Source organism: Balaenoptera musculus, chromosome 3 (assembly GCF_009873245.2).
Source record: "Balaenoptera musculus isolate JJ_BM4_2016_0621 chromosome 3, mBalMus1.pri.v3, whole genome shotgun sequence".
NCBI classification, from domain to species: domain Eukaryota; kingdom Metazoa; phylum Chordata; class Mammalia; order Artiodactyla; family Balaenopteridae; genus Balaenoptera; species Balaenoptera musculus.
Window position 1 is genome coordinate 97149308 of NC_045787.1, and position 18163 is coordinate 97167470.

The window sequence follows — 18163 nt, forward strand, 5'->3', positions numbered from 1 at the left end:
CTGTTTCTTTCTAATCTCCTAGACCTCCAGCCTGGGCTTTTATAAGAGCCATCTGTACAGCCAGCTGCCTGGTGAACACCATGCTTTTTTTTTTTAATTGAAGTATAGTTGGTTTACAATGTTGTGTTAGTTTCTGGTGTACAGCAAAGTGATTCAGTATACATATATATTTCATATTCTTTTCCATTATAGTTTATTATAAGATATTGAATATAGCTCCCTGTGCTATACAATAGGACCTTGTTGGTTATCTATTTTATATATAGTAGTTTATCCCGAGCTCCTAATTTATCCCTCCCACTCACTTTCCCCTTTGGTAATGATAGGTTTGTTTTTTATGCCTGTGAGTCCAGGTAAACACCATGCTTTAGTGAATGTTAAATAGGTATCTCACATTCAACAGGTCTACACTGAGCCCATCATTTCCTGCTCTTCACAAATCTGATCCTCCTTTTGTATCATCACTGAATATCACTGCACTCTTTTTGGCTTCCAAACTACAAATCTGCAAGTTGTCCTTGACCCTACGCTCTCCTTTATCTTCAGCTTCCACCTGGTACTGCATCCTCCTCATTATCTGTTGAACGCATCTCCTTCTCTTCATCTTCCTGGCCCCTGCCTTGGTCCAAGCCCTGAGCGTTTGTACCCTCATGATTACAATAACTACTTCTCTCATCAGGGTTCTTGGTTGAAAGAAATGGAAGTTGATTCCTGCTATTATGAGCTGAAGAAAGTATTGAAAGTATATCGGATAGTTCACAGATCCACAGAAAGAATTAGCCTCTGAAAAATGCGTCAGGAAATGCAGCCAAGAATCTCCTGATTAGGACCTCACCATGGCCTTGGCCTCCTGTATATTTTTCAGTTCTGTCACTGATGGGACTCCAGATGTGATTGAATATTTGGTCATCCTCGACATTTAAAAATCTCAGAAATAAGCCAGCTGATTTGTCAGTGCTAGATTGTGTCCTTGCCCCTTGCTGCCTGTGGGAGTGGGGACTTCTGGTTCCAGCTTTGGGAGTGAGAGGTAGGGGTGTGACTCCTCCAACCACTTGCAAAATGAGCGTTTCTTCAGAAATAGAAAGGGACTTCTGACATGAATCACCAGAACAGCAACAGACATCTACCACACCACTAGACTGGTTCATCCAGCCCTGGTGTTGCCCTGTTTATTTACTTCCTTGTTCCCTCAACAAATGTCGTTTCTTTTTGGGGGATCACTCTCTTGCCCCTCCTCAAGTGGGTAATGTCTCACTTACCCAGTGGACCCAGTTTGGAGTAGATGATCTTTCACGGCATTCCCATAATACCCTGTATTTCCCTCAGTAGTACCATGTTTTCATGTATTATGGCTATTAATTTTCTTTTCCTTTGCCTCCACTTCGTTATAAGTTTTTTCAGAAAGCAAGATGTGTGCATGTTTTGTTTTGTTTTTGCTTGACCTAGGGCCTCTCTTATAGTAGAGCCTAATAAAGCATTGTCAAATTAATCAATTTAAAATGAGATTACATGATATGATGAAACTTTTCAGAGCACTGCTGAGAAGTTGTCTAGCCTCACTTTTACAGGAATAGTGCCTTCCAAAACTAGAGGACAAATCTGTTTAGTGTTTCTTAAATTCTCCACTAAAGTACTTTTAATGGCAGAGGCAAAACAAGCATGTGTCTTTGATCACTGGGGTTGGGACCTAAGGTGGCTTATGAACATCTCAAATTGCCTTGAAGACTGAAGAAACCGTTTTGAAACTAAAATGTATTGAGTGCTTCCATGTGCCAGGCACAGTGCTAAGCATCTGTTTATGTATATTATCTCATTTAACACTTGTCTACTAACCCTTTGTTTTAGTTCCACATAACAATTAAGAAAACTAAGGGGGCTTCCTTGGTGGCGCAGTGGTTGAGAAGCTGCCTGCCAATGCAGGGGACACGGGTTCGAGCCCTGGTCTGGGAAGATCCCACGTGCCGCGGAGCAACTCGGCCCGTGAGCCACAATTACTGAGCCTGCGCATCTGGAGCCTGTGCTCCGCAACAAGAGAGGTCGCGATAGTGAGAGGCCCGCGCACCGCGATGAAGAGTGGCCCCCACTCGCCGCAACTAGAGAAAGCCCTCGCACAGAAACGAAGACCCAACACAGCCAAAAATAAATAAATAAATTTATTAAAAAAAAAAAAAAAAAGAAAACTAAGGTTCAAAGAGGTTAAAAACCATGCCTGAAACCACAAAACTAGAAAAGGTAGAATCAAGATTTGAATGGAAGCCTACTACCCATAGACCCTGGGCTTTCAACCGTGATGTGGTACTTCCAGGAATGTCCAAAAGCTGCCCTCCCCCATCCTCAAGTAATCTTGGCACTCAGGAGGATGCTCTCTGTGGTCCTGTGTCCACTTGTACCCCATCTTTGAGAAGACAGAAGTGGAGAGACCAGATGTCTTAGAGGAGAAAGAGAAGAGCCCAGGCTTGAGTACATCCTTCTACCCCTGATGCAGGAGATCTAGGAACCCAGCAGGACTGGGTGGGAGGTACCTGGAGCCTACCAGAGCAAGAGGGACCAGAGTACCTGTGGGACAAGAGAGGGACCTCACTTTCTGAGCCAGTGGCCAGCTTGAGAACGGAGAGCTTGGATTCCCCAGGTCACTGATGTGAAGCAAGTTTCAATTACATGTGTGTTAAGTTATTACAACTGGGTGACTTTGTAGCATCCACTGAGTTTCAAGTTTCTTTAAAATCTGCAAGGACTATATACACATGTGAGTGATTCTCAGCACAGCTGTGTTCTACTCACTTAATTCGTCACGCCTCCTGATAATATGTTAATTTGTTGGGCATATGCACAGGCATTTGCACTCTCAATTGTAGCCCTCCTCAGCTTTAGTATCATTTAACAGGTGCCTAACCTATTCCTCAGTGCTTCTGCAGTGGTTTCTCTGAGCTCCAGGTTGCTTTGAGTCCATCTCGCTAGAGACTGCCAGAGCTGGGGTCCCAATTCCTAGTGGGTTTTCAGGAATGGATCAATCAGAGCGCCAGTCAAGTGACTGAGATCAGTCAAGTGCCAGGACAAGGTATGCCTGAGCTTTGCACCCCCCCACCCCACCCCAGCCCATGTGCCTTGCAGAACCTTGCCGGGATCTCATGGTCAGCATTACCCCACCTCCCAGGAATTTTAAATCTTCAAGGAGACAAAAAGTAGAGACTTCCACTACAAAGAAGGGGACCAATACCTGTCAAAGTATTGATCATAGAGAAGTTCAGTTGTTCCATGGTGGTGACTTATTAATATCCTATCCTCTTCTATAATCAGAAAGCTCAGTGGTATCGTATAAGCTGCCCGCACCGGGTGGTGTCCTCCCTGTTTTAGATAACCATGTTCATTGCTAAGCATTACCATACTGGTGTTCTCCCCTTTCCCCTCCCTTCCCTAGCCCTTGCTTTGCACAGGGAATGATGAGTTCAGAGGTGAAGCAGTAGTTTGGCTCTGATGAAATGCACGGCACTTGGTGCAGCTGACCTTGATGTCATTTATAATGTAGCAGGTGCAGCCTATGCTCTGAAACACTGGACTTTGATGTGATTGTTTCCTTTTATATAGTCATTAGCCTTGGAGCGCAATGTGCTGACAAGGACTGAAAATGGAAAATCCATTTAGAGATCTGTGCCATACCGTCTCCTCTGCAGTGGAGATCACTGATAACCTGGTATTGCCTGACACCCCCCAGCTCTGCAAGCCGAATTATACCGGGGCCTTTTTCTTCCTCGCTTCTGAAATTTTCATCAGACTGAATTTGCATCACACCTTTCTTGTCCTCACATTAGGATGCCTTGGAACAACCAGGATAACATGGATGATTAAATTCCCTGCTCCTGGGACTTCCCTGGAGGTCCAGTGGTTAAGGCTCCATGCTTCCACTTCAGGGGGTGTGGGTATGATCCCTGGTCCGGGAACTAAGATCCCGCATGCTGCTCGGCGCAGCCAAAAAAGAACAAAAACAAAAACAAAAAACAAATTCCCTGCTCCTGGTTGTTGATAATCCAGGAAGTAACCAAACAATGGGTGGGTAAAAGAGAATGCAGTAGGGTGAGAGAAAGTCTCGGGACCCACTGATTTCATTTCAGCATAATGCAGTGGCTAGATTTGCCACAAACCGTTTGTCCACATTTCCATCCACATGAGAAAGATGCTAATAACTTGAGAAACATTGAGATGAACATGGTCGTATACTTCATTCAGTAGATTGTGCCTAAACAGATAGTATAACCTGAATTTTAAAAAAAATCAAATCAGTATATATATCTGAAATATTTAAGGACGATCTACAGTGAGAAGCCTTTTATAATTAAAATGATTCCCCCTACAAATACAAGTAGAATCACCATGAATTTTTTTTTTTTTTTTTTTTTTCCGGCCGCACTGCACAGCTTGTGGGATTTTAGTTCCCTGACCAGGGATTGAATCCAGGCCGTCAGCAGTGAGAGCGTGGAGCCCTAACCACTGGACCGCCAGGGGCTTCCCCAAATCACCACGATTTAGAGTTAAAAGCAACTTCGCAGGTCCTTTCGTCTAACCTTTTCATTTAGAAATGAGGAACTGAGGCCCAGAGAGGTGATGTTTAGGCCCTTTCTACCCACCTTGTGCCTGTTTGGCAAACAAGAAATTTTGCAAGCCTAGGTTTTAGCATCTCGGATTTTTGCATGAGATCTCCTGGAAGCAGGACAATCTGATCTGTTTGTGTGGGTGTCATTCATTACCTTTTGGGGGAATTTATTTCACGTTCTCTTATGTGTACCTCAGGAAAGTAAAAGATGAGGAGGCATTGTGAAATAAAATTTAGCTCTGCAACAGATCCTTTTAGATCCCTGGTTTTGAAGGTGATAGGCTGAGTGAGAGGCAATTTAACAGTGAACTCACTTGTTTTCATTCCTTTGAGAACATCACTCAGGAAAATTAGCTCAGTAGTTGGTTGGGCAGGGGTGCTGTTCCTTGGGCAGAAGGTGTGCATGTATGTGGGTGGGAAGGGAGTGGGCATTAGACACTGGACGTGCCGTTGCAGGAGCAGATGGGCGGCCCGCAGCCGGAACACTGTGGGCCCGGGGCATGCTGGGAGTCACAACACGTTCTTTTTTGAGAAGCAGCCCACTGGTCCCCCCCGCCGCTGATCGAGATACCTGAAAGAGCAACTGCTTAGATCTTTTTTCTTCCAGTTGTGTTAAGATCTGATTGACATGCAGCACTGTGTAAGTTTAAGGTGTACAGCATAATGATTTGACTTAGGTACATCATGAAATGATGATCACAGTAAGTTTAGTGCATATCTGTCATCTCATATAGATACAGATTTAAAGAAATAGGAAAAAAAATTTTTTTCCTTGTGATGAGAGCTCTTAGGATTTACTCTCTTAAAAACTTTCGTATATAAGATATAGCAATGTCAATTATATTTATCATGTGTCTTAAATCTTGTTCTAAACCTTGAAGGAGAGTTAGGCGTAGACCTGTAGTGTGTCCTGAGTGACTGACCGCAGAGTGGGCAGTAAATGGCTGAGGGAGTGCTGCTCTAGGAATCTGTAAGACTGTAAATCCTGTGTTGTTAGGTTGGTACCTACGGTATTTACGGTTTTAAAGATGTATGGGGGTTTGTGTTGGTATACATAGCATCGTCTGTGGACTTACATTGGAATACAGTCTCCAGCTTCATCGTGACAAACAACATTTAATTTTATAAATAACTGGGAGTAAAATTTCTTCCAAGGAAATGCTGAAGCAAAGAGGCCGCTAAGCAGAATGCCCTAAGTGACCATGACAGCTTGAGGCCTGAAGCCTTAAGACCTCATGTCCCCAAGTCAGGGTTGACTGTCAGGAAGAAAATAAGGAATTTATGAACTTTCCTTCCAGTGTGACCTGCCATGTATCCTTGATGCCAGCTCACCTGGCCCAGGTATGTGTTTTCATGTGGCCCCCTCTGCTAGGCTGAGGAGCTGGGGACCAGAGGTGTCTCCAGAAGTACAGGCTGTTCTGCTCACCATGGACAGTCCTGTTTCCCAGGTGCAGCCTCTCTCCCTCAATCACTGCTGCCTTCCCTGGGATACTCATAGCAGCCAATGTTGGCTGAGTTAGTACTTCCTCTGCGGGGCCTGGAGAAGCAGATTGTGTGTATAGAGGGCCCTGCCCTGAAAGAACTCCTGGTTCAGGCCATCACACACAGGACGTGTGCAATCATAGGACAAAATACATGATGGGGAGCTTAGGTTGGGTACAGGTCAGAAGATGAGGCAGCAGAGCCTTTGAGAATCTAGAGGAGAGGGTGTTCACCAGACATTGCCGTGGGCAGCAGTGCCTTCACAGAGGGGTTAGCTGGGACTTCAGCAGGGCCCTTTAGGGAAGAGCAGAGGGGAGTGAGGGAAGGAGGTTTACAGCAGCGAGGAGTGGAGGGTTCATGGGCAGCGTTGGTGGGCTGTATTGCAGCGGTACATGGCGCCAGCCTAGAAGCCAAGCTGCCCAGAGGGACGTTATGGGTAGCAGACAAGGCACTGGGAATCAGGAGACCAGCTGTACTCCTGACTTTGCCCTTGGTTGTCTGTGCAACCTTCAGTCACTGATTAGTCTCTCAGAACTTCAGTTTCCTCATTAGAAAAATGAAGGCATTGACATTAGACTAAAGCATGCCTGAGATACCATTTAGGAGGCAAACACAATTATTGTAAAGAACTGGGGGGTTTTGAGCTGGAATAGGGTAGGTGCAAAGTAGTGTTGTAGGAATACTAAGCTGACAAGAACCCTGGGTTGGTCTGGAGGATCAGCTGAGCCCTGGTAAAGGACCCTGGGCAGAAAAGTATGTGACTCTCCACTCAGAAGAGGAGAATTGATTTCCCTTATGTGATCTCTGAGGGTAAGATTGAAGAGAGAGGTGGGGGCTGGTCTGTGGAGTTAGTCTCTGAGAATACCCACTTTTACAAGGGAAAGAGGTAGATGCATCCAGTAAAGGAAACAGAAATGGAGACACTCAAGAGGTAGGAGGAAACCAAGGAGAGAACAGGGCTTTAGAAGCCAGGAGGACAAGAGCCCCATGGAGGCAGTGGTCAGCCATGTCTAAGGAGAGGGGCTGTAGAAAATTGCTTTGCTGTCTTCTCCTTGGGCCTCAGCGAAAGCTTTGAGCCTGTGTTTGAAGAGCTCACCTGCTAAGAATACCTCATGAGTGTTCCATCAATATTTAGTGGACACCCTAGGAAATGAGGGAAGGCATGGGGGGCCCAGGGGATGACTGCCCCAGCTGTGAGCAAGCACCCAGGCTCCTGAGGAAGGGAGACTTTGATCATCCTAGCACCTTCCAAGGCCTACTTGCCAGTAGCTTCCTTCCTGATCTCCACCGCCATCACCTCTGACCTCTCCCTGTGGCATTGCACAAAATCAGCCCTGGTGCTTAAGGGTAAAGAAGTGAATATAGGTAGGAAATTTAATCCAGCTCTTCATACTGGGAAAAAGTTTTGGCCAGTCTGAGAATTAGGGAATTTTTCTCTCTTCTGTTTCACCTTCACTTCCTCTCTGCCGCATTGTTTTTTTTCCCCCTATGACAGGAATGCATGTTTTGGAAAACCACTGGTGGTTCTGCCAGGGGTACCCTAGATTTGACATATACTCTGAAGCTCTGAGGGTTTTAGTCTTATACATGTTAAATAGGATTTGAGCCACACTATTAAGTTGAGCCATTCTGAGGAATTTTTAATCTCTCCTGAGGTGAGCACCAATGAGATAATGCTTGTTATCAGTGATTAGACAGCTTCACCCAGGAGGTGCTGGATAAATAAGGAGACTTATAATCACAAAGACAGAACCCACCTGTGGCCTACCTACAATATTTACCTGGTTAAGAAGTACTCATTTCCCATTCTGTAAAAAGCAAGCAAGGATGGGCTTGCTCCAAGGAATGCTTTTCTTCTGTAAAGTTATCTGATAACAGTAAAGTCTTAGTGCACTGACTGTTCTCCTTATTGTAAAGCACTTACAAAACCATTTTCACCTTGGAGGGTTAAAATTAGAATTAAGTCAGTTATGAAACAGCTAGAATGAAAATGCACCCCTCCCCAATACCACAAGTCTAAACGCTGGACTCAGGTTCTTCAGAGAAAGGAGATAATTAAAGAAGGAGTCTCTCCAGAGTTTCCAAGGAGGTAGAATTCAGGGGCCAGTAGCGCCAACAAAAGGGAAGGAGAAGAACTACTGGGAAACAAGAATAGTGAAGGAAGTCAAGGGAGTGGCCATTTGGCAGGTTTTGACATTTCAAGGGAACAATGAGGAAGAAATAGTGGGAGGGAGGAGGAGTGGCAGGCAGTGGCAGGCACAGGGTGGGACCCAGACTTGATGCGGAGCCTCCTAGGAGAGAGAGGGGAAGGGAGGTGTAAGGAAATAACTTTGAAATGGAAAAAAAAAAAAAGATAATTTATGCAACACTAGAGAGGCAAGAGACTACTGTGACTGAGGTGAGAAGTTGTGGCAGTTTGTTTATTTTGTTTGCTTGTGCAGTTAACAGGAGGTATGAAGGAGTGCTGGTCTCCAAAGTAAGATGCAGCTTGGAGCCCGTGAACATAGTGGCGTCTGGAGGACACACAAGCACTCCAGTTCTCCTCAGGCAGGATTAATGCAGGGGCCCATAAACAAGGACGTGACATTGAGGAATGCTGCTGCTTTTCCAACGGCTAAATCGGGGCTGGTCAGAAGCAAGGGCTGTGTTGTGTTGGCTTGGATTCCTAGTGACTTTCTACTGGGTTATAAAAATGATTTCCTCAAAAAGCTTGCCAATGGCAGATGATGAATTAGAAAAGCAGTAATGCCAGCCCGGCGGAGTCCTCTCAAAGCAGTCAGCTGTACCGTACCATCCTTTGGATGGAAGGCCAGTGGGACTTTTAGTGCATGGCTGTGGGAGGAGGAGAGAGCCGTTCCCCCAGTGAAGCTGCGCCTAATTTCTGCGGGGTTCACTCATGAGCAAGTCTCACTTGCTAAGTGAGCAAGCTCACTGAAGAATCTCAGGAGGAGGGTTTTTATGGGCAGAGCTGGTGTCCATTATTTGGCTCACACGATCATTGCTCTGACTTGATGATCAAGCGGATAACCCCGGAAGTGCAGGAGCGGATACTTGACGTTCTTGTCGTCGCCGTCCATCCCAGCATGCTTTGGGGCTGCCCCTGTGCCAGCGCTGGGGGCGGGGGGAGGGGAGGTGTTCCCTGTGCTTCTCAGCGGTGGAACTTCAGCTGGCTTGTCTCAGCATGTGTAAGAGTTAATCAGGTAAATTATAACTGAAGCCTGAGGTAGCCCTCGGGGCTGCTAGGGAAAGGGTCATTCTTAAACAATCCTTAATTGTATTCCTCTCTTTCTCAAAGATGGGTTTTTAATGTAACATTATGGTGTTTGACCAGTGGATAAAGACCTTCCTGATCTGTATTTCAGTCCCTCATATTCTTGTTTCTTTAAAATTCTCAGGTGACCCTTCCTTTAAAATATTAGATTAAAAGTAAACACAAAAAGGAATAAATTGATTCTGTTGTTGTAGCTTAGTTCCTTGAGATCTTCTGCATCTTGGGGCATTTTTGTAAATGAAGATGTGGAATGTCAATTGGACTATTTAATCCAGAGGGGGGAGTGAGAGAACTGTTATATTTGGTAGTAATACTGGAATATCACAGGAACTACCAGAAAATAGTCTCTTAGAGTAACATTGTATGTTCCGTTCTTTCTGTTTTGTTTTCATGGCACCATCTATCCTTATTCTGTGAAATAGTCAAACCTGTTTTCATTGCATATCTTTTAAAGCTTCAGTTAGCCAGATGTTTTTTAATGTTTGAGGCTGTTTTTTATTCCATGAATGACTCAATTGACTGAATGTAAGCAGCTACTAAACTTGGCAGTTTGTCGCCATCATCGTGCCCCTGGACAGGAAGTGTTCAGTATAGATATGACTAACCAGTTTCCAGGCTTAAAAATAAAGTGGGGGATTTCTGGACAGAATAGATCTTTGTCACTCAGTTCAACATGGCTGATAAGTGTGAAGCTCTCAGCAGCCCCTTGGCTTTCTCACTTTTACCAGGCCGTCACTTCACCTGACATTTTCTGTTATACAGATTGAAACTTTATGGTGTTGGTGGGTTTTTTTTTTTTTTAATGAAATAAGAGGATATTTGAATAGACGTGCGATTCAGCTCGAGTCAGTATTCTCTCCTTGTTGCCTCCTTTATTTTTAACTCCTTTTAAATCATCACCCTCCTGAGGTAGGTAATGGGGCAATAATCTTCACCTGCCTATGTAGCAGCTTAAACTGAAAGCGTCAAGGACGTGCCCAGACAACTGTATACTCAAGACTTGTCTTCTTGAATCTAAGGCCTACTTGAAGCAGCATTTTTTTCCCCCAAAGTTACTTCCAATCATTCTAGTGATTCTTCGATTTCTTTTGTCAGATAGCCCCTTAGCAACTTAGGAAGAATCTATACTATTTTGACAGATACCAAAAGGTTTTTTAGCACCTCTCTGCCTACAGTTATTGTTTCAGGACTTCAAAGATAACTTCATATTTTACTTTGTCTTGCTGTCTCCCTAAATAACATAACTTTCCCTCTCTTAATACAGTTTTTTCTCTCCTTTCTTTCTTATTCTAAACAGCATTTTTTTTTCTTTTTTTTTTTGTTTTGGTCTTCGGGATTTAAGAAGTCTTAACACCATGTTTTGTGGAAATGCTGAATTAGAGACAACATTTATTAGATGAGAGTCTCTAACAACAACAACAACAAAGTGTTTCTCTTAACTCTTTGCAGGTGTTTGAGCTTCTCTTTGTTTTTCAAATAAGAAACTTGCCAGGGAATGATGATTTAAAATACAAAATGCATGCAAAATAGTTTTAGTTTGGGTTAGGGTGAGGTCAGTAATGGTTCTTTGGGACAACTCAGCTTTATCTGCCAAATTTAGAAACAAATCATAAAGTTATAAAGAATGGGATTCTAGTTACCATACTTGAGCAGAATGTGGCTGTGGCTCTGAAATGATGTTTCTTCTCCTGTGCTCCTCCTTACGGTCTTCTCTGTTTTCGAGATCGAGGCAGGACAGAGTAGAATAGTCCCTGCTATGCCTTGGATTAGGACTTGATAAAAATCAAGTCTTTTAAAAATATAGGACTCCTGTGCTCCAAATAACCTATATCTGTCCTGGTCAGATGTTTTCAGGGGAAAAGAGCAACTGTGTATACAAGCCAAACTTTCACTGAATAAAATGATTCCCTGATCTGAAATGTTAATCTTCTCTACCTTTGTCGTGAAGACTACTTCTCTACCTTTGTCGCCTTGTTGTGGCAAGACTCTTCTAGTTTTTATGATGTTGGGCACAGTGTAGGGAAACGGAAAATGCTTGATAACCAATGAAGTGTGAGGGTAGACATATGGTCCAGAGGGTAAAATATTTTGCAGAATTTAAACCTCTGCTATTTTCATGAGATTGATGGATCATCCAGACATTGATGATGAGTCATCATCTGGCCTTGCTGTCTGGGTTTTAGGTACAGGAGGGGACTGTGCTTCGTAGGTGGTTATACCATCCATGGTGCCAGCTGTCAGCTGAAACCAAGATGGACATTCAGAATATATTGTGCATATGAGGGGCATTTAAGAGAAGACCTATTAGGACTTTCTTTGTGCTGGTTCCTTTGAGGCCTTCGGGGTGATAATCAGTCTCTTACCTAGTGTTTTGAATCACAGTGGTCATGCCTAGGCTCAGCACAGACCCATGGGTGGGCTTTAACCAGACCAGATCTGTCTAGGCTGCTGGAGTCTGTAACAGGCTAACTTATTACTCTGTTGAAAAGTTGATGGGAACTGGAGAGTTGTCTTTCAAATTTGGGTCAGATGGGCTTCATTATCAGAGTGCTTCTGGCACATCTTGTGGGGCAACAGAAAAGGGAGTGTTTTAGGCAACTCTTGTGTTTGAAATGCCTCTTTTTTTTTTCTGACTAGTTTTTTGTAGCTGTTGTTGCCACAGAAGCATCTCTCCGTTTCAGCTCATTGGAATTGTACGTCTGTGGAGTTCTTGCGTGCGTTCTAGCCATTGTAGCTTATCACTAGTTAAATCTAGTTTAAAATAAAAAGCAATTTTAGGAGAAAGATTAGAGAAGAAAAAGATGTTACTTGATTGAGGGACAGAGAAACAGTGGGCAGATCCAGATGTAAAACCCTTTGGGGCTGGGTAAAGCCTTCTAAGAACTAAAATCTCAGCTTTCACTTATTTATACCTAGAAGATAAGAAATGGACTTAATCAGAATTTGACAGCAAATGAAAGGCCTCAACCCTCTTTAACCATGCACATACATGCTCAGAAGTTCTATAAAATAATGGATGATAAAGGCAAACTGCTGAGCAAAATGATATGAATTGTGCCTGAAAAGAAAATCTTGCCTCTAAGACCAGGAGGGCTCCCAAAGTGGCCACCGCTTTGCCTTGAGCCCAAAGACAAGGGAATAACTGTTACTAAGACCTCTACTGACCCAACACCAGCCTCCAACTAGTGTTCCAGGCATTTTTTCAGCTATCCCTCATGATGAAAAAAAATACTGTATTAAAATATTTCAGATTCTTTTTCCTCCATCAGAATGCAGTGAGCTGTTAAGTCAGCTCAAGAAAAGATGACCCAACCTCTGACCCCTTGATACTTTATTAGGAGCCATTAAAACTTTGGAGACCTGGGAGATTATTGAGGCCTACATTTGGAACCTAGAATCTTAATCCAAGAATTCTAAAACATTCTCTTTTTTCTTTTTTTTTTTTTGGCCTGTATCTAAGGTTGCTCTATTTTGTGATAATACCAATTTAATGGAAGAAAAATACTCATAGATGCTAGACACTTGCTATTCAAGAATTAAATTTCTTTTGAGGTTAGCTAGAGTCTCTAAACATTCATTTAAACATGGTTTCTAAGTTTCAGTGGGGGCAGTATGGCATATGGTTTTATTTTATTCTGTAGTATGTAGTGGAAAAAGATTTCATTTTGATTTGTCAACAGGGAAAATATGGCAGAATTCATTTTGGATATTTCCTATAGATCGTGCCCTGCATTGGAAAGTGGGTGGAGTTCTGGCATTTGTGTATTTGTATGTTTCAGGGAAATAAAGGTACAGAGAAGCACTTGTCCATTGCCTAAATAAAGACAAACTGTACAGCTGACAGCTTAAAAATACTGTATGAGATGACATTTCATGTCCAACAGTAGCATCTGTTTCCTTCATTCTAAGATCAACAAATGGCATTAAAAATGGATGCTGAAAATGTAAGAGGAAAAGCCATTGTTTTTGGCAAATTTTTTAACTCCCCTCACCATCCTTTTCAAAGCAGGAGTAGACTCAATGACTTGAATTGAAAATTAACAGGAGATTAGTTCAAGGGGGAAACTGTTCGGTTAGGATAGATTTAATTTTCAGATTTAGAAACTGACTCAAATCATACATTCTAAAGACTTGATTTATCTTTTTCCTAAGCATGTAATCTTTACAATTTACATTGTCTCACCTTAGAGATAAATTCAACATTATTCTTCTAAGATATCGTCTATTTTTGCAGGAATGAAGGTATTAGAAATCATATGAAAAAGAAAATTTCAAAAAAAGTAGATTGTCTTTGTCCATAGAAACAATGCTTTAATTGGAGGTTCTGTTATTTATCAATATAAAATAACCACTAGATACGATCAGGAATATTTCCCAAGAACAAAGATATGATCATAAAACTTGCTAATTATTTGACTCAGAAAATTTTATTTCTAGCCTTATAAATGAGCATCATGCGCATCATGTGTACTGATCTTATAAGGCCTCCAATCTTTTAGAAGATTAATCTGGATACCATAAAAGTACAAATTGAGCATCATAAATTGTCTCCTAATATATATATATCGTTAATGTTAGGTTAGTAGACACTGCTTTTATTTGCCGGTGGAAATCTTTGTCCTGTGTCTCTTTACCAAGTTGAGCCAGGTAGTGTGAACCAATTCTTCCTGGGCATGTGTGACGCCCGGAGTCATCACAGAAGGTGCTCAGCCCCTCTGTCCACCCCAGAAACAAAGCCTAGACACCTAACCCCCTTGCCAGCCTGCTAGGCACACTTCCTTCCCTTTAAAGCAAAACCTGACCTAAATAGGATAGCTGTCACTTAGCACACCAATAGTAATTGTGTTCAGTGCTTTATAAAATCCTCAAATTTAAGAAAGAGCAAAGGTATGCAGTTATTTATCCCTGTGTCTTTCAGCACATTGGACACTTTATCTATTAGGACATGGTTTAGTTCATTTAGAAACTGGTTTGCAATTTTTGAAAGTCACTTCAAAACTCTCCTCGCTGGGGATGTCAAGACAGGCATATGCCAGGAATCTGACCAGGTGTAAGTTAATGCCAGTAGCTTTCACCAGAGAAGATTATGTAGTATGGAAGACCTGTCGCTGTCCTTGAGGGGCTTTCAGTCCAGAGAAGATGTCAGACATGTGCACGAGGAAGTACACGCAAGGGGGATGCCACATCCGGGTTAGAGAGGTTCAGGAAGGGCTATCTGTGGCTGAGACATCTGAGGCACAACTGTTGAGATGAATGCATTGGCAGGAAGCTTTGGACAGGATTTCCCAAAATGTGGTGCATGTACCGTTGGTGGCGGTACGTTAAATGATTTTAGGAGGCCCCAGGCACAGAGTTAGATCATCTTCAGTAACTTTACAAGACGATTAGTCCCTTTCAGCTCCCTTGGAATTCTTTGCATCATTCCCAGAGAATGCCTGTTTGGGGCTGTGTGACCTTTGCCACCTTATTCACACTGACTCACCCCTTTGGTGCCATGCAGGTAGACATGGGGCTCATGGCCTTTGGCAGACAGCGATATCTGGCTAGAAATGAACAGTATGGGGGGTTTCTTCCTCATTGAAATAATTTTTATGGTTTAACAAATTTTTAATGATTTTTATGATTATGGTATATTTAGGGGAGGAGTGCCAGTTTCCATTCACATTGTGTATATGGTTCCTTTTATAAATAAATTTTTTTTAAATAACAAGTAACCAGAGGGAAATAAAATACAGATAGTAAGTAGAAAACAAAGGCAAGTATTTGCAGCAACACAGATGGACTTTATGCTAAGTGAAATAAGTCAGACAGAGAAAGACAAATACTGTATGTTATCAGTTATATGTGGAATCTAAAAAATACAATAAACTGGTGAATATGACAAAAAAGAAGGAGACTCACGGATATAGAGAACAAACTAGTGGTTACTAGTGGGGCGGGGGAGTGGGAGGTACAAACTGTTGGCTTAAGGATATATTGTCCAGCATGGGGAATATAGCCCAAATTTTGTAATAACTGTACATGGAAAGCAGCCTTTTAAAACTGCGTAAATTCTTTTATAAAAAAACAAAACAAAGGCAAGTTGTGACAGTGGCGCTCAAAGGATGAGGGTTTAGAGTGTTGCTCAGGTACATACAGGATGGCTTTTTCCGTGAAGAGAGAGATTTCAGCAAATACGCTGGGGTGGAAAATGCAAGGCATTTGGAGGGAAAGGTGAGTCTAGAAGGTGGTGGAAGCCTAGAGATATGTTGACAAGTCAGAACTAGGAAGTCTTCTTGCTCAGCTTGATTGCCAGCTAGGGGAACAGAGGGCTGTGAGCCCTTTGGAATCACTGCTGGAGTCACACCCAGGTCTGGAAAGTGATTCAGAAGGATCTGAGTCCCTGAGCCTTTAAAGCAGGGGTGGCGAACTCACACGTCTTGGCTCATTTCCTGGACCCTGTGGGCGTGTGGCCAGGTGGTAAACCGGACAGGACTTGTTTCTTATCCCCTTGCACCCCCTGCCCCCAAATGTTACCAGAAGGTCAGATTTTTCTTGAGAAATGGGAAATGTGCATTTTTAGGTCAATGCTCCCAACTTTTACATGGTTGTTACTAATTAGAAAAACAAAATTAAAACACGACGAGGGCCCATTTTGGGGTTGGTGAAAGCATTCTGGAATTAGATAGTGATGATTGTTGCCCATTGTGAATATAATAAAAATCACTGAGTTTTACCCTTTTCAGATGGTTACAATGGTGATTTTTATGTGATATGAATTTTATCTCGGTTTTAAAAAGAAAAAAAAAAATTATGGGGGCCCAACCAAAATGTGTTGCCAGCCCAAAGTTTGTGAGCTCTGTTTTAAATGGAGGAATTACTCTTTGCTACTTTTGATAATCCCAAACCATCTTTCCCCAGGGAAGCCAGCAACCAGCAGTTAATGGGGGTCGCATTGTAACCTTGCATTAACCTCTGGGCCTCTTTTTTCCGCCTGTGGTGTCCATGGCTTCTTCCATCTCTAAAAGTAGAACTGGTGACAGAAATGGGGAGAGGTGGGATGGTGGCCTTAATTCTGGAGCACTGAGTGAGTGGGTGGAAAGACAAAACTACAGAAAGGTGGGCGCTGCCAAAGTGTTTCAGAGAAGTGATTTATTTTGTTGTTATTTGGCAACTGGTGGTAAAATTGATTGGTTACGTTATTTGCCAAAGCTTATTTTACCCAAATATCTACCATTAGGGAAGTAATCCATCTCTAAGACAGCAAGTTAATGTACTTAGGGAAACGATTTTTAGTTCTTAAAAGAGATTGACTATAATGACCATTTTTAGTTACTTTCTTTAACCAAAAAATGAGTTTAGTATACCAAGTATGACTCAACATGAAAGAATTATGATTATTTTAACAAAACTATTTGGCTTTATTGTTTTTAATTCTAAATATAATTTTAAGTTAGCCAATTTCAATAAGGAAAAAATAGAAAACTTAAGATTTTTATATTGTAACCCTAACTTAATTTTCAACTTTTTCTTTAACAAACTAGCAAAGAAAGGTAGAGTGTATGCCTTTTTAAATTTCCAGTTTCTTATGAATTTATCCTTAAAAAATGCCTTTTTTAATCTTAAAAAAGCAACATCTCTCTGAAAAACAGAATTATCTTATCTCTGCAGAGTGTGGGTTATTCAGTAATTTTTACCAGTTTCAAGTGTTATCAGAAGATGATTTTTTTTTTTTTGGATGCCTATCTTAAGTTACGAGTGGACTCATTTACAATAAACTTTTTTGAAAGGATTATATTGCAATATTCGTTTCTTAGGTAAATTTGAGATATGATATTTGAGATATGCTACCTAATTAAAGTATTTGAGATATGCTACCTAATTAAAAAAATTCATTTATAGTTTCTTATGTCTTATAAAAAACAAGTACTCTTTTCCCACTCCTCCCCTGGCTTCCTGTTCCCCCAGAACAACCTGGGAATTTTTTGACCCAGCAGATACATTTTAAAGATTCATTGAGCATTTACTGTGGCAAGGAATAAATAATAAATTATAACCAATCACAAAGATTTTACTTTCAGGGAAAATGGAAGCAAATAATTATGATATAAAGCAGTTTGCAAAAAGAGTGAGAGATAGGATAGAACGTTTCTGACAGGGTTAGTCAATAAAGGCTTCAAGGAAGATATATTTGGGAAGGATCATTGAGGAATGGATAGGATTTCACCCAAGATGGCTCCCCCTTGCTTCCTTCAAATTTCTGCTCAAATGTCACCTTTCCAGAAAGGCCTTCCCTGACTAAAATAGCAGGGATAAAATAGAATAGTCTCCCCCTCACCCCCACTGTCTCCTCACTCCCCCCCTCAAAAAAACCCACACACGCTCCCTTTACTTTTTTCTAGCCCCTGCCACTATTTGACCTGTTTATACACATTTGTTTATTTGTGTTTTAGGTTTTCCTCTACTAGAATCTGTGCTTCTTGAGAGCAGGCGTTTTGGTGCTCAGTAAAAAATGTGTTAAGTGAATGAATGAGTGACTGACTGGGAGAAGGCTTTTCTGCTAAAAGTCTGTTTACTGTGTAGCGCTCCAAACTGGTATGGAATATCCAAGTTCAACTTCTCCCAGGATATTTAGAAATTTGGCAAATTCACCACCTCTCTGAGACTCAGCGAACACATTCTGTAGAAATTAGGGGGGGATTTTGATGCCTGTAACTAAATAACCAGTGTTATGAAAACAAATTATTATTACTCTTAACCTTCCTACCTTTTTCCCCAGCAGACCTTTCGTAGACACTCACTGACCATACATAATTTAGGTTTAAATTATTTCTTAAATCCAT

The 18163-nt window shown here is 41.9% G+C and overlaps 1 protein-coding gene across 8 annotated transcripts in view; it reads left to right on the forward strand.

Annotated features, from left to right (window-relative positions):
- The window catches only part of TNFAIP8 (TNF alpha induced protein 8), a 123104-nt gene that overhangs the window by 88916 nt on the left and 16025 nt on the right, over positions 1-18163 (forward strand). Inside the window, exon 1 of one of the 8 annotated variants that reach the window (XM_036849279.1) lies at positions 5908-5929. The exons of 6 other annotated variants lie outside the window; for them this stretch is intronic. The gene's annotated coding sequence lies outside the window, so the exon portion shown is untranslated. Of the gene's footprint in view, positions 1-5907; positions 5930-9237; positions 9271-18163 lie in introns of those variants that run through there. One more of the 8 variants, XM_036849277.1, reaches the window with a different exon arrangement.